Source organism: Protopterus annectens, chromosome 8.part0 (assembly GCF_019279795.1).
Source record: "Protopterus annectens isolate FY-2018-M chromosome 8.part0, PAN1.0, whole genome shotgun sequence".
Lineage (NCBI taxonomy): Eukaryota > Metazoa > Chordata > Ceratodontiformes > Protopteridae > Protopterus > Protopterus annectens.
The window spans coordinates 1,943,683,540-1,943,710,251 of record NC_056741.1 but is presented as its reverse complement, the minus strand read 5'-3'; the positions used below and the strand labels follow the sequence as shown (position 1 = coordinate 1,943,710,251).

At 41.8% G+C, this 26,712-nt stretch overlaps 1 protein-coding gene across 1 annotated transcript in view; it reads left to right on the top strand.

Moving 5' to 3' along the window:
- Nucleotides 1–26,712, top strand: part of RANBP10 (RAN binding protein 10) — a 1,949,085-nt gene that overhangs the window by 1,851,113 nt on the left and 71,260 nt on the right. The window lies entirely within an intron of this gene.

Sequence of the window (26,712 nt, the reverse complement as noted above, 5' to 3'; positions counted from 1 at the left end):
CAGAGAACAAGGACATTCTTCTTCAACAACTGGCATTTGTAAAAAGGCTTCTGACATGCCTAGGGTACACAATAAATGAAAAGAAATCACAACTGGTACCCTCTCAAAAAATTACACTCCTGGGTGCAAACTTGAATACAACTGCCCAGATGGCTTACCTTACGCCAGTCAAACAAAGGCAACTGACTATATACTTCAAACAGATGGCAACAAAAACCCAGTTATCTGCAAGACAAATTCTGCAGGCTTTGGGGTTCATGGCATCCTGCATTCTACTAATTCCATATGCAAGACTGCATATAAGGAAACTTCATTGGTACCTAAAAAGTTTATGGAGTCAGTATTGTCACAGTCTGGAAACAATGATTCCACTCATTCCCTGCCTACAGCAGGAGTTTGTTTGGTAGGCAGAGACATGTCACCAAAACAAGGGACTGTCATTCACTCTACCCCCTGCCACCCAAACCCTAACTACAGATGCATCAGACTATGCTTGGGGGGCCCACCTGGTGGGGAGAGGCATTCAGGGAATATGGAGCCCAAAACAAATGCATCTGCATATCAGCCAGAAAGAGATGCTAGCTGCTCAGAATGCCCTGACAGCCTTCAAGGGCTTACTTCATCCAGGACAACTACTGATAAAGACGGACAACACCACAGTTGTGGTACATAAACAAGCAGGGGGGTACACATTCCTACCCCCTTTGCAGACTAGCCATGGCGTTGTGGAACACAGCCTTGACTTACAAGTACATCTTCAAGCTCAGTTCTTGCCAGGAAAACAAAATACTCTGGCAGACGACCTAAGCAAAAGTCTTATGGACCCGCACGAGTGGAAACTGGATCCACAGGTCTTCAGCATGTTAACACAGAAATGGGGGAGCCCAGACATAGATCTATTTGCCTCTCCCCAAAATTATCAACTGGACAAATTCTGCACAAGGACTTATCACAGACAAGCATGGAAAGTGGATGCCCTATCCTTCAGTTGGAAAAACCTATCAGTCTACGCCTTTCCCCCTCTGCCTCTTCTCTCCAAGGTCTTACTAAAGGTCAGGCAGGAAAAAACAAAAATGATCCTGATTTCTCCAGACTTGCCTCGACAGCACTGGTACCCAATTCTGAGGAATATGTCTCTTCTCCCTCTTTGGTACTTGCCTCAGATACCTCATCTACTGTCTCAGCAGAGCAATCAAATTCTGCACACACAGCTCCAAACTCTGAACCTTGCAGCATGGCTGATCATGTAATTATTCAAACACCACCTCTGAGTAAATCTGTTGTGGATGTCATTTTGGAAGCCAGAAGGCCTAGTACTAGAAAATCTTATGCTGATAAATGGAAGAGATTCTGCGCTTGGAACCAAGCACAAGAAACGGACACAGCAAAACCAAATATCCCTCAGATTTTACAATACTTGACTGAGATGCTTGACAAGGACCTATCCTTCTCTTCAATAAAAATTCATGCCTCTGCCATCTCGGCTCATTACAACATGGAGCCTCCCATCTTTTCTCATCCTCTGCTAAAACAGTATCTTAGAGGGGCCAAAATTTAAGGCCTCCCAGAAGATCACCAACTCCTGCATGGGACCTCAATTTTGTGCTGGAAAAACTCACCCTGCCTCCTTTTGAATCAGCAGCTACTGCAGATATAAAGTTTTTGTCTTGAAAAACAGCTTTCCTTTTGGCAATCATTTCAGCAAGAAGGGTTTCAGAACTACAAGCTCTCATGACTGTGGAGCCTTTTATTACATTTCACCCGGACAAGGTGTCCCTCAGGACCAACCCTTCCTTTGTGCCTAAGGTGGTATCCAGTGTGGCTCTTAACCAAACTATTCACCTGCCAACATTTTACCCAAATCTGCAGAACAAGGGGGAGTCGATTCTGCATTCATTGTACATACACAGACCACTAAGATTCTACTTAAACAGGGCCAAATCTCTAAGAAAGTCTGAGCAACTACTGGTGGCATTTGCTGCAGGATCAGAGGGGAAGGCTATATCAAAGCAGACCATTTCTAAGTGGATAAGCCACTGCATTCGTCTCTGCTACTTGCATCATGGTAAAACTGTACCCAAGGGAATCGGGTCACATTCCACCAGAGATGCCTCTACCTCAGCAGACTTTCTAAGAGGAGTTCCAACCAAAGACATTCTAGAAGCTGCTACTTGGAGCTCTGTTCATATCTTCACAAAGCATTATCATTTGCCTCTCTTCTCTAAATCCAGGGCAGGCTTTGCCACTGCAGTTTTGCAGGGCCTTATAGCCGCTTCTAATGCTAGTTAGTCCCATCCTCTCATCCATAGCTTTGGGATTTTACCCAAATGTAATGACTGCAACAGTGAAACACGAAGAATGTAGTACAGTAGTGTACACTTACCATAAATGTAGATGTTCGAGTGTATTCACTGCTGCAGTCTGGGTTACCCACCCGCCTTCCCCCTTTTCTATAACTTCTCTTTCCTTCACTATATTCTAAAGCCTTTGTGTTGTATTTGCTTTTAGATGAAGGTAAAGTTTATGTTGCTAAATGTGCATTTACATATATTGCTGTTTATTTATTTATTTATTTATTTATTTATATATATATATGTATGTGTGTGTGTGTCTGTGTATAATTTTTTTTTTTTTTTTTGCACCTGACATCTGGGGCAAGAAAAACGGAATAAAATGGTGTTGGCTGCATGTTTTGTACCCCTGACGTCATGGAAGAAGACCGCAACTGACGCAGGACCCAAGACTTTGTTATTCAGGCCAACGGAGGGCAACCTGCCAGCAGATTACCCAAATGTAATGACTGCAACAGTAATTACACTCGAACATCTGCATTTATGGTGAGTGTACACAAATGTACTTTCTCAGGGGCCCAAGGGCATTAAGGCTTCTACTGCTAAAATCCTACCCCTTCTGATAGAGACTCCAGGGCGCTGGATAGATGGGGTGTAAAAAGGTTTATACTTCTGCAACCTTGGCAATCAGGGCTTTAAACTGCCAATTTCATATGTTAAAATATCAACAGCATATTATTGGACTGCTTAAACAGAAAATGATGTTGATTTCTGACTGTGGAAAATAAAGATTTACAGGATTTATTGCATTCTGATGAACAAGTTGGAAAACATACTTTGCAATGTGGTTTTGATTCTTTAGAGGCCTCTTGCAGGTCTGCTGTTACTGAGTCTGTGCTTAGAAGGGCATGCTTGGCTTAAGGAGCAATCTCTGCCTGATCATGTTAAAGCAAAATTGTTGGATGCTCCTTTAAATCAGGACCGCCTGTGTGGCAGTAAGGCTGAAGAAGTTCTAAAAAAGATGGAAGATGAAGCTAAATCTATGCAAACTGTAAAAGATTTCTTACAAGTGCAACCTCCAAGATTTAGTAGGCACTGGCCTACTAAGAATTGGTCCTTTCCAGCTCCTTCCAGATCCTCTCAAGCCAAACCCAGACACATCAAAAGCACCAGGTTTCAGTCCCAGGGGACTCTCAGAATTAAGTGGGGGGGCCTCCACTTCCAAATCTGGAAATAAGACACCCCCCTATGGTAAACAGTCTCAATGACTTTTCTTTAAAATTACCAAGCACTTAACTTTTAGCCACCCCTTTGGGGGGGGAAGATTGCTCTTCATGCAAAAAACTGGGAACTCATAACCCAGGACAAATGGGTTTTAAATATAGTGTCTCAGGGATACAGATTTCATTTCCACATGTTACCAACACCAAACGGGTGGCCAGACCTGCCCCCAAATCAGTTGGCAGCGGCTCAAAAACAAGTACCTTCCCTCTTAAACATGGGGGCTATTCAACCGGTACCAGAAGAGGAAAAGGGACAAAGTTTCTATTCCAGGCTTTAACTGGTACCCAGAAAAGACAAATCATGGCGTCCAATTCTGGACCTGTCCACTCTAAACACCTTTCTGGACATTCCAATATTCAAGGTGCTGACTCTTCACCAGTTACTTCCTATGCTAGGCAAAGATGCCTGGTTGGCAACTCTAGATTTAAAAGAAGCATACTCGCACATACCAATCAGGGAATCTTGCAGAAGATACCTACGCTTCAAAGCAGGCTACTTGCTTTATCAGTTCTCTGCACTGCCCTTTAGATTGTCTACTGCTCCCAGGGTATTCACAAAGTGCCTGACTCTAGTAATTGCATTTTGCAGGCAAAGAAATATTCAAATATATCCATACCCCTAATTCAGGCAGAAAACTGGGGCATACTTCTAAATCATCTGGCGTTTGTAAAAAAAAAAAAAAAAAAAGGCTCTAACTTGTCTAGGGTACACCATAAATGAAAATAAATCACAACTGGTACCCTCTCAACATATTACATTCCTGGGTGCAAGCTTGAATACAATTGCCCAGATGGCTTTCCTCACGCCAGAGAAGCAAATTTGTTTGGTAACTGACTTCAAACAAGTGGCCACAAAAACCCTGCTATCTGCCAATCAAATGCTGCATGCCTTTGGGTTCATCGTCTCCTGCATTCTTCTAATTCCATATGCAAGACTGCATATGAGGAAACTACAGTGGTACTTAAAAGGTCTATGGAGTCAACATTGTCACAGCCTGGAAACAATGATTCTTATCATACCTTGCCTATGCCTGGAGTTCCTATGGTGGGCAGAGGCCTGCCACCAAAACAAGGGACTGCCATTCACACTACCCCCTGCCGCCCAAACCCTAACTACAGATGCATCAGACTATGCATGGGAGGCTCACCTGGCAGGGAAGTGCGTTCTGGGCAAATGGAACCCAAATCAAATGCACCTACATATCAGTCAAAAATAAATGTTAGCTGTACAGAATGCTCTTGACAGCCTTCAAGGACTACATTCTTCCAGGACAACTAATGGTAAAGACGGACAACACCACGGTTATGTGGTACATAAACAAGCAGGGGGTTACACATTCCTAACCAATCTGCAGACTAGCCATGGCATTGTGGAACACGGCCTTGAGCTGCTAAGTGCACCTACAATCTCAATTCCTGCCAAGAAAATTGAATACACTGGCAGATGGACTAAGCAGAAATCTCTTGGACCCACACGAGTGGAAACTGGAACCACGGATTTTCAACATGTTGACAAGTAGATGGGGGAGCCCAAACATAGATCTATTTGCCTCCCCCCAGAACTACCAGTTGGACAAATTTTGCACAAGGACTCCCCACAAAAAAGCCTGGAAAGTGGATGCTCTGTCCTTCAGCTGGAAAAACCTATCAGTCTACGCCGTACCCCCTCTGCCTCTGCTCTCCAAAGTTCTGCTAAAAGTCAAACAGGACAAACCAAGAATGATTTTAATTGCTCTCCAGACTGGCCACACCAACACTGATACCCACTCCTGCACAGTGTGTCACAAATATCTCCATGGCCCAGACACCTTCCTTGCTGTCTCAGCAGGAGAACCAAATTTTTCACCCTCAGCTTCCAACATTGAACCTTGTAGCTTGGCTAATCACTTAAATTCACCCTTAGCATCCCTCAGCAAACCTGTGATGGATGTCATCTTGGAGGTGAGAAGACCTAGTACTAGAAAATCTTATGCTGACAAATGGAAAAGATTCTGTGCCTGGAACCAATCTTTAGGGGTGACCACAGCAGCGCCCAATTTACCTCAGATTTTGCAATACTTAACTGAGATGCTTCACAAGGGCCTGTCTTTTTCCTCTATTAAAATCCACGCTTCAGCTATTTCAGCTCACTATAACACAGAACCACCCCTCTTTTCTCATCACCTGCTCAAGCAGCATCTCAGAGGAGCAGAGAACTTGAGACCACCCAGGAGAGCTCCTACCCCTGCCTGTGACCTTAACTTTGTTTTGGAGAAGCTCACTCTACGTCCTTTCAAGCTGGCTGCTACTGCAGACTTAAAATGTCTTTCTTGGAAAACAGCCTTCCTTTTAGCAATCACTTCAGCTAGAAGGATATCTGAGTTACAGGCCCTTATGGCAGTGGAGCCTTTCATCATCTTTCATGTGGACAGGGTATCTCTAAGAACCAAGCCATCCTTCATGCCCAAGGTGGTTTCCAGTGTGGCTCTTAATCAGTCCATTCATTTGCTAATCTTCTTTCCCAGTCCACAGAACAAAGGGGAATGGATTCTGCATTCCTTGGATCTGCACAGACAACTTAGATTCTACTTGGACAGAAATAAATTTAGAAGAAAATTTGAAAAATTGCTAGTAGCATTTGCTGCTGGGGCAGAGGGGGGAAGGCTATTTCAAAACAAACCATTTCTAAATGGATAAGCCATTGCATTCATTTCTGCTGTAAGCACCATGGAAAACCTATCCCCCAGGGGATCCGATCTCACTCCACCAGGGCTGCATCTACTTCTGCAGCCTTTCTCAGAGGTGTTTCTACCAGGGATATTCTAGAAGCTGCTACCTGGAGTTCTGTACATACTTTCACCAAGCATGATCATTTACCAGTTTTCTTTAAATCCAGAGCTGGCTTTGCCACTGCAGCCTTGCAGGGCCTTATAGCTGGTGCTAATGCTGTATAAATTCCTCCTCCCGACCATAGCTTTGGGAATCTACCCAAATGTAATGACTGCAACAGTGAAACACGAAGAACATAGTACAGTTGTGTACACTTACCATAAATGTAGATGTTCGAGTGTATTCACTGTTGCAGTCCTGGTTACCCTCCCTCCAGCCCCCTGTTTTTCTCTGACTGTGCCTCTTTCTTTTACTATGCTTAAAAGCCTTTTTGGTGTATTTGCTTTTGGTTGGAGGTATATTTTTGTGTTTTTAATTTTATTTGCTCCCCATTTCAGGGGCACCTGACATCTGGGGCAAGAAAAACTGATGTAATGGTGTCGGCTGCATGTTTTTATACCCCTGATGACCTGACGTCATGGAAGAAGGGACAACAACCGACGCAGGACCCAAGACATTGTTAATCAGGCCGACTGAGTGCAACCTGCCAGCAGATTACTCAAATGTAATGACTGCAACAGTGAAACACGAACATCTGTACTATGTAAAAACAGCAAAAATGAAACAGACGTATGGCTCCAGGCTTCAAAGACGTTTATTTCTAAAACACAGGACACAAGCACTTTCACCAATTAGGCTTCTTCAGGTGTACTAACACAGAATACTTGCATCTCTATTTATACTAATCGTCATACTATATTACATAAAAATTTAAAGGTATATTATATTTAAAATAAAATATACAGAAGTATATGAAAAATTAATATAATATATGTAAAAAACACATACAAGAAACAAATTTAAAAATACATGTAATATTTTTATATAAACTGAAGATTCATTTACGTAAAGGTTTATTTTTAAGGTGGGTCTTAAGGGAATGTGTTCATTTAAACCATGTCCCTTTGTTGCCCTTAATCTAATTATCCATCTTGCCTCTAAGGCTTCAGTTTGTGTCTTAATATCTCCTCGCCTTATATTTTCAAATATCCTTCCTATAGCCCTAAAAGAAAATGTATGTTGCATGCTAGTATCCTTGATATGTCTGGCAAGGGCATTAAAAGGGCTACCTTTTCATATATGGTACAAATGTTCCCTAATTCTGTCTCTAAAAAATCTATCAGTTTTGCCTATGTAGAACTTTCTACAAATTCTACATGTGGCAAGATAGACTATATGTTGGGAATCACATCTGGCATTAATATTAAAAGTATATGTCTCACTAGTATCCGGATGCTGAAAATATAAGCAGGTATCAATAGAACTGCAGAAATTGCACTTACCACAATGTCTAGTACCTTTAATAGTACTTAATGTTCCTTAGGATAACATAACTGTCTATGTAGTGATTTTTGATTCTTAAAAGTAAACTGTGGGCATCTATTAATCTGCATATCAGAGGTTAAAATACTCCAGTTCTTATTAATAATGCCAGTTCTTATTAATAATGCCATTATAACACTTTATATTCCTAGAGTAGCTAAAACAAATTCTCAGGGGTTGCGGATTCCGAGCATATTCCATACTCTTATTATCTGCCATTTGTTTGGAAAAATAAGGCTTGGCTTTACTCTGTCTCAATTTCGTTACAGTTTGCATACCTTGATTAATCAGGTAGGGTTCATAACCTCTCTCATTCAGCTCATCTTTTGTTTTATTAAGTTGTATAGTAAAGTCATCTACCTTAGCGTTTAATCTGGATGCCCTAAAAAATTGGTTCTGTGCTGCATTCTTAAAGATAAATTGTGGGTGCATACTATCTGTTCTAAGTAAGTTATTGACACGACACTCCTTCCTAAACAACTTAGCATTCAAACAACCATTTAAGTCTTGTAGCACAGTGACATCCAGAAAATTCACTTCCCTGTAAGAGTAGTTCACAGTAAACTTCAAAAAACTAGTGGTAGTATTAATATAATCTACAAAGATTTGAAATTCATCAACCGAGCCCCCCCAAACCAAAAAAGGTCGTCCACAAATCTATGAAAAAACTTTCTTATCTTTAAATTCATTTCTCTTCAAAATATTTTTTTTCCCAGCTTAACATCACAGCATTTGCATAGCTATTAGTGCAAGATGTTCCCATGGCAACGCCTTCGCATTGCCAGTAGAATTTATCTTTAAAGACAAAAACATTATTTTCCAATACCAGTCTTAGTAATAAGCATATAGACTCTATAAAATTACTATCATACTTTCCACTTTCAACCATCAATTCAGCAACACTGTTAATACCATAATCATTCGGTATAACTGTAAATAAGCAAGTTACATCTAGTGTTGTTAACAGTGGTATACTTATAGCCTCTGCTCTATCATATGCAAATGTATACAGATCTTTAACAAACTGTTCAGTGTCTCTTAAAATATGACTGGTTTGCTTGATAAGAGTCCTTAATGTTTTTTCTAAAAAAGATAGAAACAGATTCAGTGCACTAATTCCTACCAGCTACTATGGGTCTCATAGGAGGATCTACTGAACTTTTGTGCACCTTTGGTAAATCTTGAATTATTGGTATAGTGGGGCTAGGAAGTAAAAAAAATAATTGTAAAGGTTATCATCTGTTAAATTTACTATAACCATCTCTTTTAACTGTTTATGCACACAGTTTATCATTCTATGTACATGCCCTTTACTTAACACTTTATAAAAAGTGTTATCACTTAACATTAATAACATTTTATTAACATAATCTTCCTTATCTAAAATTGCAATGGGCCCTCCTTTGTCAGCTGGACGTTATTATGATTGTAGAATTGGTCTGCAGACACTTTAAAGCCATGCTTTCATGTCTATCTAAATTGTGTGATTTCTTTGTATTACTCTTAGTATTTTGTTCGTAAAAAACTTTATAAGCATCATCAATGCACAGTTTCTCAAAGGCAGATAATAAAGGGTTCAGTTTAGGTGTAAAAACACTAGGCTTTTTAAAAACAGTAATATCATTTGAATTGCTGTCTAATAAAATTTTCAACATTAAATTTCTAGTAAACAGTTTTATATCAAGTACAATATCTGCAATATTAGAGTCCATAGCAGGGATAAATGAAAATCCTTTAGCTAAAACATTATATTCAGCTGTAGAAAGTTCATATTTAGATAAATTTACCACTAGTTTTTCATATTGAGGAAGGCTTTCTTTATATTGTATGGACTCACCATACTGTCCATTTGTTTTCATTTGTTCCTCATTGTACTTCTTCCCCTTATCTCTGTCTGGTTTGTTCGTCCTCTGCCTCGGCTTACATACCTGCTCCTCGTTGGTAATGGAAACTGCAATCCCATGGAACAAGGACTGCTTAAAAAAGTGGTAGGTGATGCCAGGTTGCAGTTCCTCATACCCCTTCTGTATGCTTCCATTGTTTTCACAATGGACCTGAGCTTTGGTGATTAAAACCTTCTTCTTGGGAATCACCGTACCATTTGCTGAATGTTCGCAAACTAACTCAGTGGTTGCAGAACTCCTCCCATCCAATTCTTCCCGTATGTTCTCTACAATGGGATTTGTTATAACAGTTAAAGCACTGCTGCTATTAATCTCTTCAGAATTAGCTACAATTAGACTTATTATTCCAGTTTCATGGCTATTGATATTCCTATTAAAACTAGTATCAGGGACTACTCTCGGCCACATAAAAACGTGCCCGGTGGAAAAATCCAATCTGTCCCTTTGCAGTTTCTTCAGCTTTATTTGAGTTAGCCCCAAGACCGTAGGCAAGCACATTGTCTAGCATATCATTAAAAGGCTTGGTTAACACTTTAGATTCATATTTGGCACAAATGTTTAAATACTTAGATTTAACTGCAGACAATTTATGCTCTTCTTTTTCTGCCAATTCAGTTAATAATTTCATATAGCCAAGACTGGTTTGGATATTAAGTTTCTGCCAAGCGGAAAGTAATTTATTATGTGCCTTTGAGAAACTGTGCATTGGTAAAGCTTATAAAGTTTTTTACGAACAAAATACTAAGAGTAATACAAAGAAATGGCACAATTTAGATAGACATGAAAGCATGGCTTTAAAGAGTCTGCAAACCAATTCTACAATTATGATATGTCCAGCCAACAAAGGAGGGCCTATTGTAATTTTAGATAAGGAAGATTATGTTAATAAAATGTTATTAATGTTAAGTGATAACACTTTTTTATAAAGTTATAAGTAAAGGGCATGTACATAGAATGATAAACTGTGTGCATAAACAGTTAAAAGAGATGGTTACAGTAAATTTAATCGATGATAACCTTTACAATTATTTTTTAATTCCTAGCCCCACTATACCAATAATTCAAGGTTTACCAAAGTTGCACAAAAGTTTAGTAGATTCTCCTATGAGACCCATAGTAGCTGGTAGGAATTGGTGCACTGAATCTGTTTCTATCTTTTTAGAAAAAACATTAAGGACTCTTATCAAGCAAACCAGTCATATTTTAAGAGACACTGAACATTCTGTTAAATATCTGTATACATATGCATATGATAGAGCAGAGGCTATAAGTATACCACTGTTAACACTAGATGTAACTTCCTTATTTCCAGTTGTACCGAATGATTATGGTATTAACAGTGTTGCTGAATTGATGGTTGAAAGTAGAAAGTATGATAGTAATTTTATAGAGTCTATATGCTTATTACTAAGACTGGTATTGGAAAATAATGTTTTTGTCTTTAAAGATAAATTCTATTGGCAATGTCAAGGCGTTGCCATGGGAACATCTTGCGCCAATAGCTATGCAAATGCTGTGATAAGATGGGAAAAAGTTATTTTGAGAAATGAACTTAAAGATAAGATAAAGGTTTTTTGTAGATTTGTGGACGACCTTTTTTTTTTTTGGTTGGGGGGGGGCTCGGTTGATGAATTTCAAATCTTTGTAGATTATTAATACTACCACTAGTTTTTTGAAGTTTACTGTGAACTGCTCTTATAGGGAAGTTAATTTTCTGGATGTCACTGTGCTACAAGACTTAAATGGTTGAATGTTAAGTTGTTTAGGAAGGAGTGTCGTGTTAACTTACTTAGAAGAGATAGTATGCACCCACAATTTATCTTTAAGAATGTAGCACAGAACCAATTTTTAGGGCATCCAGATTAAATGCTAAGGTAGATGACTTTACTATACAACTTAATAAAACAAAAGATGAGCTGAATGAAAGAGGTTATGAATCCTACCTAATTAATCAAGGTATGCAAACTGTAATGAAATTGAGACAGTAAAGCCAAGCCTTATTTTTCCAAACAAATGGCAGATAAGAGTATGGAATATGCTCGGAATCTGCAACCCCTGAGAATTTGTTTTAGCTACTCTAGGAATATAAAGTGTTATACTGATATTAATATGAATTGGAGTATTTTAACCTCTGATATGCAGATTAATAAATATATAGGGGCATGCCCACAGTTTACTTTTAAGAATCAAAAATCACCACGTAGACAGTTACGTTATCCTAAGGAACAGACTACATTAAGTACTATTAAAGGTACTAGACCTTGTGGTAAGTGCAATTTCTGCAGTTCTATTGATACCTGCTTATATTTTCAGCATCCGGATACTAGTGAGACATATACTTTTAATATTAATGCCAGATGTGATTCCCAACATATAGTCTATCTTGCCACATGTAGAATTTGTAGAAAGTTCTATGTAGGCAAAACTGATAGATTTTTTAGAGACAGAATTAGGGAACATTTGTACCATATAAGAAAAGGTAGTCCATTTAATGCCCTTGCCAGACATATCAAGGATACTAGTATGCAACATACATTTTCTTTTAGGGCTATAGGAAAGATATTTGAAAATATAGGGAGAGGAGATATTAAGACACGAACTGAAGCCTTAGAGGCAAGATGAATAATTACATTAAGAGCAACAAAGGGACATGGTTTAAATGAACACATTCCCTTAAGACCCACCTTAAAAAATAAACCTTTACGTAAATGAATCTTCCGTTTTTATAAAAATATTATATGTATTTTTAAATGTGTTTCTTGTATGTGTTTTTTACATATATTATTTTTTCATATACTTCTGTATATCTTATTTTAAATATAATATGCCTTTAAATTTTTATGTAATGTAGTATGATGATTAGTATAAATAGAGATGCAAGTATTCTGTGTTAGTACACCTGAAGAAGCCTAATTGGTGAAAGCGCTTGTGTCCTGTGTTTTAGAAATAAACGTCTTTGAAGCCTGGAGCCATACCTCTGTTTCATTTTTGCTGTTTTTACAAGTTGTATCTTTGTTTTGAGGTACCTGGTCATTGTTGGATCTTTCTTGCTGTTTTTTCAACATCTGTACTATGTTCTTCGTATTTCACTGTTGCAGTCATCACACTTGGGTTGACTCCCAAAGCTGAGGAAGGGTGGATACAGTCAAGAAGAGTTACGGCTGGCTAGCAGGCCTTGCAAGACTACTGTAGCAAAGCCTGCTCTAGATTTGGAAAAGATAGGCAGGTGGTAATGCTTGGAGAAGGTCTGTACAGAACTCCAGGTAGCAGCTTCCAGGATGTCCCTGGTAGGGACCCCACTGAGAAATGCTGTAGAGGTTGGAGTAGCTCTAGTGGAATGAATTCTGATCCCCAGAGGGGTAGGTTTTTCATGGTGCTTGTAGCAGAAATGGATGGCAGTGTGCCATCCATTTGGAAATGGTTTGCTTTGAAATGGCCTTGCCCTCTGCCCCTGTAACAAAGCTGACTAGCAGCTGGTCAGATTTTCTGAAAGGCTTAGTCCTGTCAAGGTAGAACCTGAGCTGTTTGTGCACGTCCAATGAGTGCAGGATCCTTTCCCCTTTATTTTGAGGATTAGGGAAGAAGGTTGGCAAATGGATGGATTAGTTTAGAGCCACAGGTGCAAATTTCTGTTTACCAGAAACAAACAAAACCCATCACCACAGACATTTGAGGTAGCCTGGGGAGTGCACACTATATGAAAAGAGTCATCATAGAGCACTCGGAATATGTGTCTCAGGCTGGTATGAGCTTAGCATTGAGCAACATTTTACCTTCTCCAAGGATGATGCCACAATACAAACAAAAGATGATTGACTTTAATTATTGGCTTAGTTTCTGGTGTCTTTCTAAGCAGGTGCAGTATTTGTCAGCATGTAAGGAGATGGTCAATACACCACGCTGCTTTGCCAGGGATGTTCTGCACCTCTCACCTCTATGCTTTTGAATATTAGCTAAAACAGTCTTCCCCCATAGTGCCTTTTTTAGGCAGTGCCAAAACTGAAAGCACTTCTGCCATAGCAAATCAAAACCAAGAAAATCTAAAAGTGTTACTGCTCCATTCCCTAGAAGCTGTCTTTACCCTAGAGAATGCTGATGTCTTTGTGGTCTCTGAGACATAGTTTAAAGCCATGGAGATCTCACCAACAGTGCAAGGTTATAATGCCGTCCCCACATTTAGACCAACTACATCACAGGCAGAGACTAAAGGGGGAGGTGTTTCTATTTACATCAGAAATAAATGTACTTCAAAGCTGGTCAAAAAGGACAATGCACTTGAGCTGCTCCATGTTCAAATCACCATAGGTAAAATCCAATACCACTTCCTTGCAAGCTGTAGATCCCCCTTTATTACCCAGGAAACCTATGCCATGTATTTAAACTTATTAGAAACACTAACCATCTAACCCAATACCATATTCATGGGTGACTTTAATTACCCCACTATTAACTGGGAATCCTATATGACATCAAACGTACATGACAGAGATTCCTTGATTTTGTAAACACAAATTCCCTGGACCAGATAGAGTCAGTACACCAACCAGGGGTGCAACCATACCAGATCTGGTCCTCACTAATATGGGAGAGTGCTGCACACCCCTACTGTAATACCTTCTCTGGTAAGGGCAGACTACAAAATGGTCTCCTTTGAAGTAAAAATAAAACCTGGACTCCCAGCTAAACTGGGAATATTCAGGAACTATTCTAAGGCTATAACCTCCTGCTATTAAGTGAGAACCTGGCAACATGTCAAGCCCCAATAAACCCTGAGAACACTTCTGCCTATGCAGAACTGTTCCCAGAAACCCTGTGCAAGCATGTTAATAGCTTCATAGAGGCAGCTGTACCCACCAAGAAGAAGTAGAAAGCTAACTCAAAAGACAAGCCGCCCCGGGAAATCACAAAATCAGTCGGCTGTATAACTGGAGGAAGAAAATCATGGCAAAAATTAGAAGGTGCAGCAACCCAACAGGATAGAAACACTCTACAACTAAACAAACAGCTCAGAAGACAGTCTACCAAAGCCAAATTTGAGGTAGGTTTGGCCTCCCAGGCCAAGGACAACCACAATGTATTCTTTATCTATGTCCACAACCTCAATCGCAATGCACAATTGTGTGCAGAGCTCATTGTAAATTGAGTCGGCTGTACTGAGCCAGAAGATATGGCAAACATCCTGGCTGATAAATTCAGCTCCAACTTTACCCCCCCCCCCAACCTTCCCTCAGGAAGTATCATCAAGTACACCTCCCCCCTACTATCACTAAGGGAACAGGTCCTTAATGCTCTCTCTAAGACCAAGAACACTGCATCAGTGGGCCCAGACAATATCCCTGTGTGCCTTCTAAATAGCATGAAACATGACTTATCAGGGCCTTTGGAATTACTACTTAACTGTAGCCTCCATACAGCCTTCGTGCCTCACGAATGGAGAAAGGCAACAGTCATCCCTCTGCACAAAGGTGGGCAATCTACAGACCCTGGAAACTGCAGACCCATAAGTCTCACTAATCTTATCTGTAAAAGCCATGGAAAGAGTTATCATGGAGATGATCATTACAGATATAGTAAACCTCTAGACTCTGGCCCCAACTCAGTTTGGCTTTGTCAAGGTTAGATCATACCTTCTCAACCTGGTGGACTTCTTTGAGAAGGTCACCAATGCAATGGATGAGGGCAAAATTGTTCACACTGACTACCTTGACCTGGCCAAGGCATTTGACATAATACCCCACTCAGGCATTGTTGACAAACTCAAGAAGTTAGGTACAAACCAGTATGTCACCCAGTGGATAGCCAACTGGCTCACAGACAGGACCCAGGAAGTTAGAATCGGGGAGTCCACCTCTACAAAGAGGCCAGTCACAAGTGGAGTCCCTCTGGGATTAGCCCTTGGACCACTCCTTTTTGGCATTTAATTCTCAGAAGTCAAGGCCAATGTCAGTGGTCTCTGGCTGACTAAATTTGCAGATGATTGCAAATTAGGAGCTGTCATTGAATCTCACACTGACGCAAAAGTTCTCCAGGAGAGGCTGACACAGATAAACTGGTGTCAGAGCCATGGGCTAACTAAATGCCAAGAAATGCATAATAGTGTCCTGTGGGAGGACATCCATCCCTGGTAACTATCATATTGACACCACACCCTTTAGAGTTGACCCAGTAGTCCGGGCCTTGGGGACACACACAGATAGTAATCTAGCCTTTGATCATCACGTTGATGCAGTGGTGAGGAAATCATTCTATATTGCACAACTTATAAACAAAGGTGTGGCATTTAAGTCCAAAGAAGTCATTGTTCCATTGTATTCGGCATTCATCAGACTTATCATTGAGTACAATGCCCCCTTTGGTATGTACCTAACCAGACATATCCAACAACTAAAACGTCCACAGAGGTTTCTCACTAAAAGAATACAGGGCATAAGTAATATGTCCTATGCAGACCGCCTCAAGACCCTATCCCTGTATTCTGTATCCTAAAGGCTTTTTAGGGCAGTCTATGCCTGGCATACAGGGCATTGTCAGACCCCACTCTGATGGACCTCCTGCATATCCACAAAACAGTGCCTGAATTACCCGTTCTAAAGACTTAAACCTTGCCTGTGATATAAATAGGACCTCCATGAGAGAGAAGTACGTATCCCAGAGACTACCCCGTCTATGGAACAGGCTTCCCATCCATGTGAAGCAGAGTTCCTCCCTAACCCGATTCAAGTCTAACTTGGACAATTGGATGGGAAACTGGAAATTCATCCCTGGTTTGGCACCTATGTCTCTAATGCAAACAGGTAACCACTAAATGGTTCATCTGCCAGGCCCATGCTTACTGTTATCAAGGGTATCAAAACCTGTCAGAGATTTGGGATGCATGGCTAGGCTTACAATGGCCCTTGTGGTTGTTAGCCTGGTAAACTCCTATGAACCTTAGTATCTATGAAGATGGAAGGTATCTTGACCCCAGAGCAAAGAAAACTTCTCTTAAACCAGCAGGAATTGCTGGCACTGTTTCTAGCGATGGAAGCCTTTGAAAGCAGCCTTGTCCCAGGAGCACTGCAAATTTGGACAGACACCACCACAGTTATGTGGTGTATTAATAATCAAAGGGGGACTCATTCCTATCCCCTGTGCAGTCTAGCAATAAAGATTTGGCTCTTCACACAACTGCAGCTGACACTGATAGCATTCTATATCCTGAGCCAAGTCAACATCTTAGCATATTCTTTGAGTAGGGACCTTCTGAACACCATCAGAAGGATGCTAAAAAGGGAGGTGTACCTGGAGCTCACCCATCTATGGGGACACCCCCAGTATAGACCTTTTTGCCTCTCATCATAACAGGCAACTACAAAGGTTCTGCTCCTAGTACCCAACAGAAAGGGACACGGAGAGCAGATATCTTCTTTAAATGGAGAGGCCTTTGTTCTTTATGCCTTTCTTCCATTCCTGCTGAATCCCATGGTACTGATAAAGGTGAGGTCAGACAGGCCAAGCATAATACTCATTTCCCCCTTCTGGCCAAGGCAACATTGGATGTTCTTTGTGTTTCGCTGTTGCAGTTCTCACATTTCGGTTATCCCTGCCAGGGTAGCCCTCAGTTGGCCCGAATACCACAGGCTTAGTATTTCTTTGTCGGTTGCTGTCTCTTCAGGACTGACATCAGGTCATCAGTAGTATAAAGTAAGGCAGCCGACACCATTACATCAGTCTTTCTTGCCATGGAGCCCGAAACCGAAAACAGTTCGCACGAGTGCCGGTCGGCCGCTACCCGAGTTTCATTTTCCGAATTGAAGTTGAAGTCTTCTAAAGCTAAGTACCCTGTTGGGGATCGTTTTTTCTTGCTCTGACCCATGTCAGAAAAAGTTAAGTTGTCTTGCCTGTGGAAAGCAAATACCACACCGAGACTTTCATTCTTCCTCCGTCACTTGCTTACGCACAGATCACAACGTCCCTTGCTGTCACTTTTGTCCTTTGTTCAACGCCAGAACTATACATCATCGGGCCGTTATTGTAGCTAGATATTTTTGCTCTCTGTCTTCGATTTCTGATATGGCTCCGGCAAGCCATGCGACATCAGATCTTTCAAAAAAACGTAAGGATAAAGACAGACAAGACCACACAGGTCCAAACCTACCGACGACGCTTCCGTTAAGCTAGTCATCAGTTCTCCTGTCTTCAGTAAGGTACTTTCGCAGCCCCTGATGCCCGCCTCTGTGGATTCGCAGGCCACTACCAAGACCCTTTCGGAGTCCGGTATGCCGCAAAACTCTTCGACTAAGGATCCTGCGGTTGTCTCTACCTTGGATGGGTCCGGAGCCACTGAGCAGGCACCGACTTCCAAGGAAGTACTTCGCACTACCGAGTCTTGACACAAACTGACTCCTTCTTTCGTGTCTTCTGTTCTTTCGCAAACTACCGAGTTTCTAAGGCCCAGGGTATGAGCCACACCCAAGAAACCAACGACCCCATCTCCGGCACCTGCTTCTTTCCCTCAGTCTCAAATGTTTAAAATGGCGGAAGACCTTATAATGTTGATCAGAGGAAGCCAAGCTACCTCTCCCAAATGAAAAAAAGGTTTGACACCAGTAGTCTTATCTGAACAGGAGTCTGATGACTCCAATGCCTCTGAATATGAAGACATGCAACCCCTCTCTGCTTTTGAGGATTCTGATGCAGAGGAATCCATTCCTTCAACCTCTCCACCCAAAGATTTTTCCTTTGGTGAAACCCTTCATACTTTAAGGGAGCATTTCCAATGGGAATGTCAGGACTTACCCTCAGTCTAAAAAGAGACTCAGAGAGATTTTAGAGCTTCTCACAGCACAGACCCCTGGCCATTCCTCTTGTCCTGGATGTTATGGATGATGTTTTCATGGAATCTAATTTATCTCCTGACACCCTCCCTCCCACTCCCAGGAAACCTGACTGGTATTACAGTCTCTCTGACTCTCACAAATTTCTTTTCTGAAATCCTACTGCTGACCCTCAGGTTATCTCCCAAGGGCCTAAAGGAATTAAAGCAACTTCTGCTAAAAATCCCACCCCCTCAGATAGGGATTCCCGAGCTTTAGACAGATGAGGTAAAAAAAGTATACGCCTCTGCTACTCTTGCTATTAGAGTACTAAATTGTCAATTCCATATGCTAAAATTCCAGCAGCATACCATGGAACTCCTCAAACAAAAATATCAACTTTTCCTGCTTGTGCAGAAAATAGAATTGCAAGATTTAATGCATTCTGCAAGTCAAGTAACTAAGCACACCTTACACTGTGGTTTTGATGCCCTAGAAGCATCTTGCAAGGCAGCAGTCACCGGTTCTGTCCGTAAAAGGCATGCTTGGCTTAAGGAACAGCCCTTGCCAGACCATGTCAAATCTAAACTATTGGATGCACACTTGCACAAAGACAACTTATTTGACACCAAGGCAGAGGAGGTCTTTAAAAACTTGGAAGAAAAAGCTAAATCTATACCGACAGTTAAGGATTTCCTGCAGGTCCAGCCACCCAGGTTCAATAGGCATTGCCCCTCCAAACACTGGTCCTTTCCTGCCCCCTTCAGGTCAGTTCAGTCCAGACCCTGGGGAAGCAGACCCCCCCCCCCCCCAGACAACAGCCACAGGGAATGCACGGAGATCAGAGCAATGGAGTACCTCCACTTCTAAACCAGGTAGTGGAAAGCCACCCCTTCGTGGTAAGAACTCAAAATGACTCTCCACCACCCCCTCCCTCTGTCCACCTGAACTTGCCCCTGGAGGAAAACTCTCCTTCCATACAAGCACCTGGGCCACCATTACCATCGACCACTGGGTCCTCAACAGTGTCCCAGGGATACAAATTTTCTTTTCACACTATCAACCCCAAAAGGGTTCCCAGATCTACCTCCAAACCCAGTGGGCAGAGGCCAAAAAGCAAGTCCTTTCCCTGCTCTCCACAAGGCCAATAGAACACATTCCTGCAGAACAGATAGGTCAAGGTTTCTACTCCAGGCTCTTCTTGTACCCAGAAAAGAGGGCACTTGGCATCCCATCCTCGATTTATCCATTCTAAACACCTTCCTGGTGATACCAAAATTCAAAATGCTCACCCTTCAGCAACTACTGCTTATGCTCTCCAAAGATGCCTGGCTAACCACCCTAGACCTAAGAGGCCTACCTACACATCCCAATCAGGGACTCATGCAGGAAATGTCCAAGTTTCCCCGCAGGATCTCTACACTTTCAGTTCTCGGCACTTCCCTTTGGCTTATCTACTGCTCCCAGAGTTTTCACAAAATTCCTAGCTCCCGCCATTGCTTTTTGCAGTCAAACAAAATATTCAAATGTATCCATACTTAGATGACTGCCTAATTTAGGCAGACAGGAAATGCTACTTAAGCACCTAGGTTTGTAATGGACCTACTGACCTCCCTAGGGTACACCAGCAACAAAAAGAAATCCAAATTAGTATCCACCCAAAAAATTATATTCATGGGAGCAAGCCTGGACACAGCATCCCAGATGGCATTCCTTACACCAGGAAAGCAAACTTGCCTGACAGCCTATTTGTCTCAAATAGCCACCAGACCCCAGTTATCCTGCAAACTCTGTGGTTCATGGCATCTTGCACTCTACTCATTCCATATGCGTGACTGCATATGAGGAAACTTCAGTGGTACCTAAAAAGCCTTTAGTGTCAACGCTCTCAAGACCTGGAAACTCTTATACCAGTGATACCTTGTCTAAGGAAAGATTTCCTTTGGTGGGCAGCAGCATGCTACCACAACAATGGACTACCCTTCTCACCACCCCACGCCGCCCAGACCTTCACCATAGATGCATCAGACTATGCCTGGGGTGCACACCTGAACGGCAGTTGCATACAGGGCCAATGGAGCCCACATCAAATACATCTGCACATCAACCAAAAAGAGATATTAGATGTCCAGCACACATTGACAGGTTTCAGACCCCTTCTCTCCCCAGGGGCTTTACTGATAAAAACAGACAACACCACAGTGATGTGGTATATCAACAAGCAGGGAGGGACTCACTCCTACCCGCAATGGAAGTTCGCCATGACCATTTGGCACACAGCCTCAGCCATGCAACTACACCTGTTGGCACAATTCCTGCCAAGCTCTCTAAACTCTCTGGCAGACAACTTAAGCAGAAATCTTCTGGACCCACACAACTGGCAGCTAAACCAAATAACCCTTCACCCTTATAACTCAGGAATGGGGCACCCCGAAGGTAGACCTCTTTGCTTCCCTCTCCAACCATCAGCTCAGCATGTTCTGCACCAGGGAGCCTCACTGCAGGGCCTGGAAAGTGGCTGTTCTGTCTTTCCAGTGAGTCAACCTCTCTGTCTATGCATTTTCCCCACTACCTCTCATTACCAGGATGCTGCTCAAAATATGGGAGGAAAAACAGAGAACAGTCTTGATTGCCCCAGACTGGCCACGCCAACACTGGTACCCACTGCTGTGCAGCCTGTCCCCTCTGCCACCATGGCATCTCCCTCAGATCCCAACACTTCTGACCCAGAGGGAAGGAGAATTAATGCATCCCAAATTGCAGACCCTCAATTTGACAGCCTGGCTTATTCCCTGACCACTGCACAAGCTGCCAATCTCAGCAAACAGGTTCTAGATGTTATTCGTGAGGCCAGATGCCCTAGCACTAGAAAGTCTTATGCTGACAAATGGAAAAGGTTCTGCACCTGGATCCAGGCTGAGAGTGGATATGGCATAGCCCTCCCTGCCTCTCATCCTGGATTTACCTAGCTGACCTACTACACAGTGGTCTATCCATTTCCTCTATTAAAATTCATGCCTCTGCTATCTCTGTTCATTTCACCACTGAGCTACCTCTTTTCTCACACCCTCTCATTCATCGAACAGTTCCTCAAAGGGGTTAGCAACTTGAGGCCACCCAGAAGAGCACCTACCCCAACTTGGAACCTAAACTTTGTGTTAGAGAAACTCACCCTGCCCCCTTTGAACCAGCAGCTTCATCAGAATTAAAGTTTCTCTCATGGAAGACTGCCTTACTTCTGGCCATCACTTCAGCAAGAAAAGTATCCGAGCTACAAGCAGTAATGGCTGTAGAGCCCTTCATCATTTTCCATGCTGACAGGGTCTCCCTCAGGACTTAACCCATCCTTCATGCCAGAAGTGGTGTCCAGTGTGACTCTCAACCAATCCATTCATTTGCCCACCTTTTTCCCTAACCCACAAAACAAGGGGGAAAGAATACTGCACTCTAGATGTGCACAGACAGCTCTGATTCTATCTAGACAAGACTAAGTCATTCAGAAAAACTGATAAGTTGTTAAGTCAGCTTTGCTGCAGGAGCAGAGGGCAAAGCCATATCCAAACAAGCCATTTCCAAATGGATAGCACACTGCATCCATTTCTGCTACAAGCAACACTGGAAACCTCTCCCTAAGGGGGTCAGAACTCACTCTACCAGAGCAACCCCCACCAGGGACATCTTGGAGGCTGCAACATGGACATTTGTTCATACCTTCACCAAGCATCACCACCTGCCTGCCTTCTCCAAATCCAGGGCAGGCTTTGCCACTGCAGTCTTGCAGAACATCCTAGCCAGCCCCCAGTCTTCTTGACTGCTCTGCACCCTTTTCCTCAGCTTTGGGAATCAACTGAAATGTGATGACTGCAACAGTGAAACACAAAGAACATAGTACAGTTGTGTACACTTAACTTAAATGTAGATGTTCAAGTGTATTCACTGTTGCAATCCTAATTTCCCTCCCTCCATCCCCCTTTCTCTCTCTCTCTCTCTCTCTCTCTCTCTCTCTCTCTCTCTATTATTACAAGGAACTTTTTGGTATTTACTTCCTACTGGTGGAGGTTCTTCCACCATATCCTGGCTCCCACTTGGGGGCTCCTGACAGGGCAAGAAAAACTAATGTAATGGCGTTGGCTGCCTTACTTTATACTACTGACGACCTGACATCAGCCCTGAAGCGACAGCAACCGATGCAGAAATACTGGGCCTCTGGTATTCGGGCCGACTGAGGGCTATCCTGGCAGGGATAACCCAAATGTGATGAATGCAACAGTGAATACACTCAAACATCTACATTTATGGTAAATGTACACAACTGTACTTTCTCTCTCCTCTTGACCCTCAGAGAGGGAAATGTTATATTCTCCGAAAAGTGATAGACCTAGTCAGAAGCTAAAAGGATCATTTACCTTTACTTGAGCACCCTCAATCTAACATCTTGGAGGATTAATTTCTGATTCCAAATGATGCAAACTACTCTACAGATGTGTTATTGACCCTGAAAGAGGCAAGAAAACCACATACCAGAAAATCATACTTATCTAAATGGAAAAAGATTTCTGTTTGATACAGGAACAAAGACATTAGCTCTTCTCTTGCAGACATAAACCTAGTGTTAGAATACTTTTCAGGATTGTTTCATCAGAGATATCTTACTCCAGTATTAAGGTACATGCTTCAGCCATCTCTGCCTGTTTTACTTGCTCCCCCCATCTGTTCTCACACCCACCTGAAACTGTTCCTAAAAAGTGTCCTACATGTAAGGCCCCACCAGGAGAAAGCCTTCCCCTACTTGGGATTTAAACTATGTATTATAAAAACTTACATTACCTCTTCTTGAGCCAGCAGCTTTTGCTCCACCAAAGATGCTCACTTGGTAGACCACCCTACTGATAGCATTAATTTCCACCAGGCTGGTCTCAGAGCTGCAAGCCCTGATGTTCAAAGATATCTTCACTGTATTCAGTGTGTTCTCTAATTCTTCCTTTATCCCCCAATTAGTGTCAGAGCTCCCGTTAAATCAAGCTGTTCATTTGCCGGTATTCTTCCCTGATCTACAGAATAAAGCCGAGCAAATAGTGCATTCCCTGAATGTGCACTAATGGACAAGGTATTACCTGGACTGGACTAAGTTTCTTAATAGAACAGAGCATTTACTAGTGGCCGTTGTAAAAGGTAAAGAAGGCAGACCCATGTCTAAACAAATGATCTCTCTGTGGATAGCCAACTGTGTTACCTTTTGCTATGCCTGTCATGGTACACCAGTATCTTTCCATGTCAGGCCCCATTCCACCAAACGCAGTATAGCCACTACTGCCTTCCCTAAAGGTGCAACTACACAGGCTGTCCTGGAAGCTGCTACATGGACATCTGTCCACAGTGTTACTAAACATTACCATTTAGACATTGCCTCTAGGGCAAGGGCATGTTTTGCTACTGCTATCCTACAATGCCTGCTTTCTCAAGAGCCAGTAGACAGCCTGTCCTCCCAACTTGTAGCCTTGGAAGTCCTCCAGAGAACTAGTACTGCAATATTGACTACAAAGAACATAGTACAGTTGCGGCATACTTGCCATTATTGTAGATGTTCAGGTAGATCAGTGTTAAAGTATAAATTCCACCCTCCTACCCCTCTCTCTGCTGGCCTCTCCTCCCTTACCTGGAGGGGGAGCTTTTCAGACTGGCAGTTTTTACCCACCATCATCCCCTTCTTGCTACATTCACATAGTTGGAATCTTTATCTCTGAGTAAAACTGACATCTGGAAGGGTCAAGCTATCCCTTGGCATCAGACTGCTGTTCACTGCCTAGAAAGATTGCACCATCAGACCAACCCCCACCCCACCCCCTAATTCCCTGACATCCGCACTTTGGTCGTTCAGCATTTGTTGGCTAGGGGATGGTGAAAAGACTCAGGAAATGTAGTGAGTCACGGGCTGCTGCGTGGTGGGAAACCCACTAATCAGGGACACTGATTTTCATTTTTTTCCAGGAAAAATACCATTAAATCCTAGTTTTTTTGACTGTCTGAGAATTGAAGAATCGCGGCATTTTTATGGAATTTTCCAGTGAAGGCCAGCGAATCAATTCACTACAAGATGCATTTCTGCTGATATTTATAAATTGCCGGCTTGCTTTGAGTGTTCTGTGCCTAGAATCTCTTTTAAATTTATTTCTAGATATAAATATAGATATATGTATATGTCCAGGTTCACTTTATCATCTCGAAGTCCTGAAATATCAAATTTCAGAATCTCAAGACCATAAAGCCAAACTCCCAAAACATCGAAACCCCAGAAGAGCAAAATTCAAAATCGCTACTTCTATGCTGTCCTTACACCGCACACATACATACACCTTCCTCCCCACACACAAACACACGAACCTACTCTACATACAAGCAGGGGGGTAAGCACCCCTGCACCCCCCCCCCCACTTAAATATACCAACTCCAAGGTCGCACTACACAGACAAACACGAAAACACCACTACACAAGCTACATTCCCCTCGCGCACACACATCACAGTAACAAAACACACTGACACACACTAAAGCTCCTACACAAAACCCTTAGAACATAAACACTTACCTGAATCTCCAGCTATCCATTAACACAGCGCAACACCAGAACCGTTAAGTCAGCATCTTCGAACTTCGAGATTTTTAATTTTGTGCTTCTGAGGGTTTCACCATTATGGGCTTTTGACTTTATGGTCCTGAGATTCTGAAATTTGATATTTCAGGATTTCAAGATTATAAAGTGAACCCATATGTACACACACACACACACACACACACACACACACACACACACACACACACACACACACACACACACACACACAGATGCAGATTAAAATTATAATCAGTTCACCATAATGACTGGAATTTACATTTAAAAATCTTGGGTATAATTCGTGAATTTCATTCTTTTTCTTTTTTTTTAAACCAAAAATGTGTCCCTGCCAAAAATCAGTACTGCAAAATTGATCTACTCGAACATTTGCAGTTATGGCAAGTGTGATACAACTGTACTTTGTCTGCTAACAGTATTAACCCTTAACCTTTCATAAAGTTTCAGCATTCTTTCCTTCATTGCTGCACTTCAACATGGCACCAAGTGCAACACCTCCTAGGTAATCATACCTGCCACCTGCTTACCAAACTATCACCTTGGGTGCATGCTTCCCTGTTTTCATCACCACCATTCTTTCTAGATAATTCATCTCATACTGCTTGTACCCATCCAATTCTTCCTGTCTCCCCTCTTCACTCCCACTAAATTCCTTATGTAATAAATTTTCACTGGTCCTAATTTCTGCCATCTCAAGATTCTTTCTTTCTGTCTTGATCTTCCAGGAGGTCTCTTCTCATCTCTTCATTTCATCCCTATCAATACTCTTCTCCCTCAATTAACCCCCTCTGGCGCATACTTGTTACTACATCTGAGTACAATCTTTACATGACAGTGAGGTACTTTTACATTATTTTAATATTTTAATTTTTGTTGTGTTAACCATGTTGTCCACATATATATTGAAATTCCATTTTCAATGCAGGCCAAGAGTACTGTCTTGTTAAGTGACTTTGCCCAGTCCAGCAGTAGGTAAGGGACGATTGAAAGAACTACATGATGAAATTTTTTAGCTGCTTGTAGCCTTACCTTTCTGCAGTAAATTGCCAGATTTTTATCCTACCTGTTTTCTTGTGTGTATATATGTAGGGATTTATTAATCATGAGAATTCCTGTACAATTTTAGTGTCTTACTAAGTATGAAATACAAAATTGCAGTGTCACAGGTCTGTGCTCACAGAAGAGTGCAGTATCTAATGCTGCTTTGCTTTGTTTGATCCTGTAGTGTCAAAACACTGTACTTCATTTGTGGCATGAGATATTGATATTCAGTTTGTGATGACTGTTTAGGGCTGAGGTACTCAGATTTTCTGATGCTTACATGTTTCAGTAGAAAGAACAGTCATTGCTCCTGTATGCAGATTGTAATTTTGGGTATCCACTTTTGACTTTAATGGTTAACTTTTTTTCCCTTGATTTTTCGCTATGTAGCTTTAATTTTGAAAGTATTGTAGTTTTCTGTTGTAACCACCAAAGTGTCAAGTCTAAGTGATTTAGCACTTGATACTGTCTGTGCATGGTGCATTTTGTCAGTCACATGACAAGATATAGTTTTACTGCAGAAGCAACAGAATTTATAAAATGCATTTCAATTTACCACCATTACCTTACATTTCA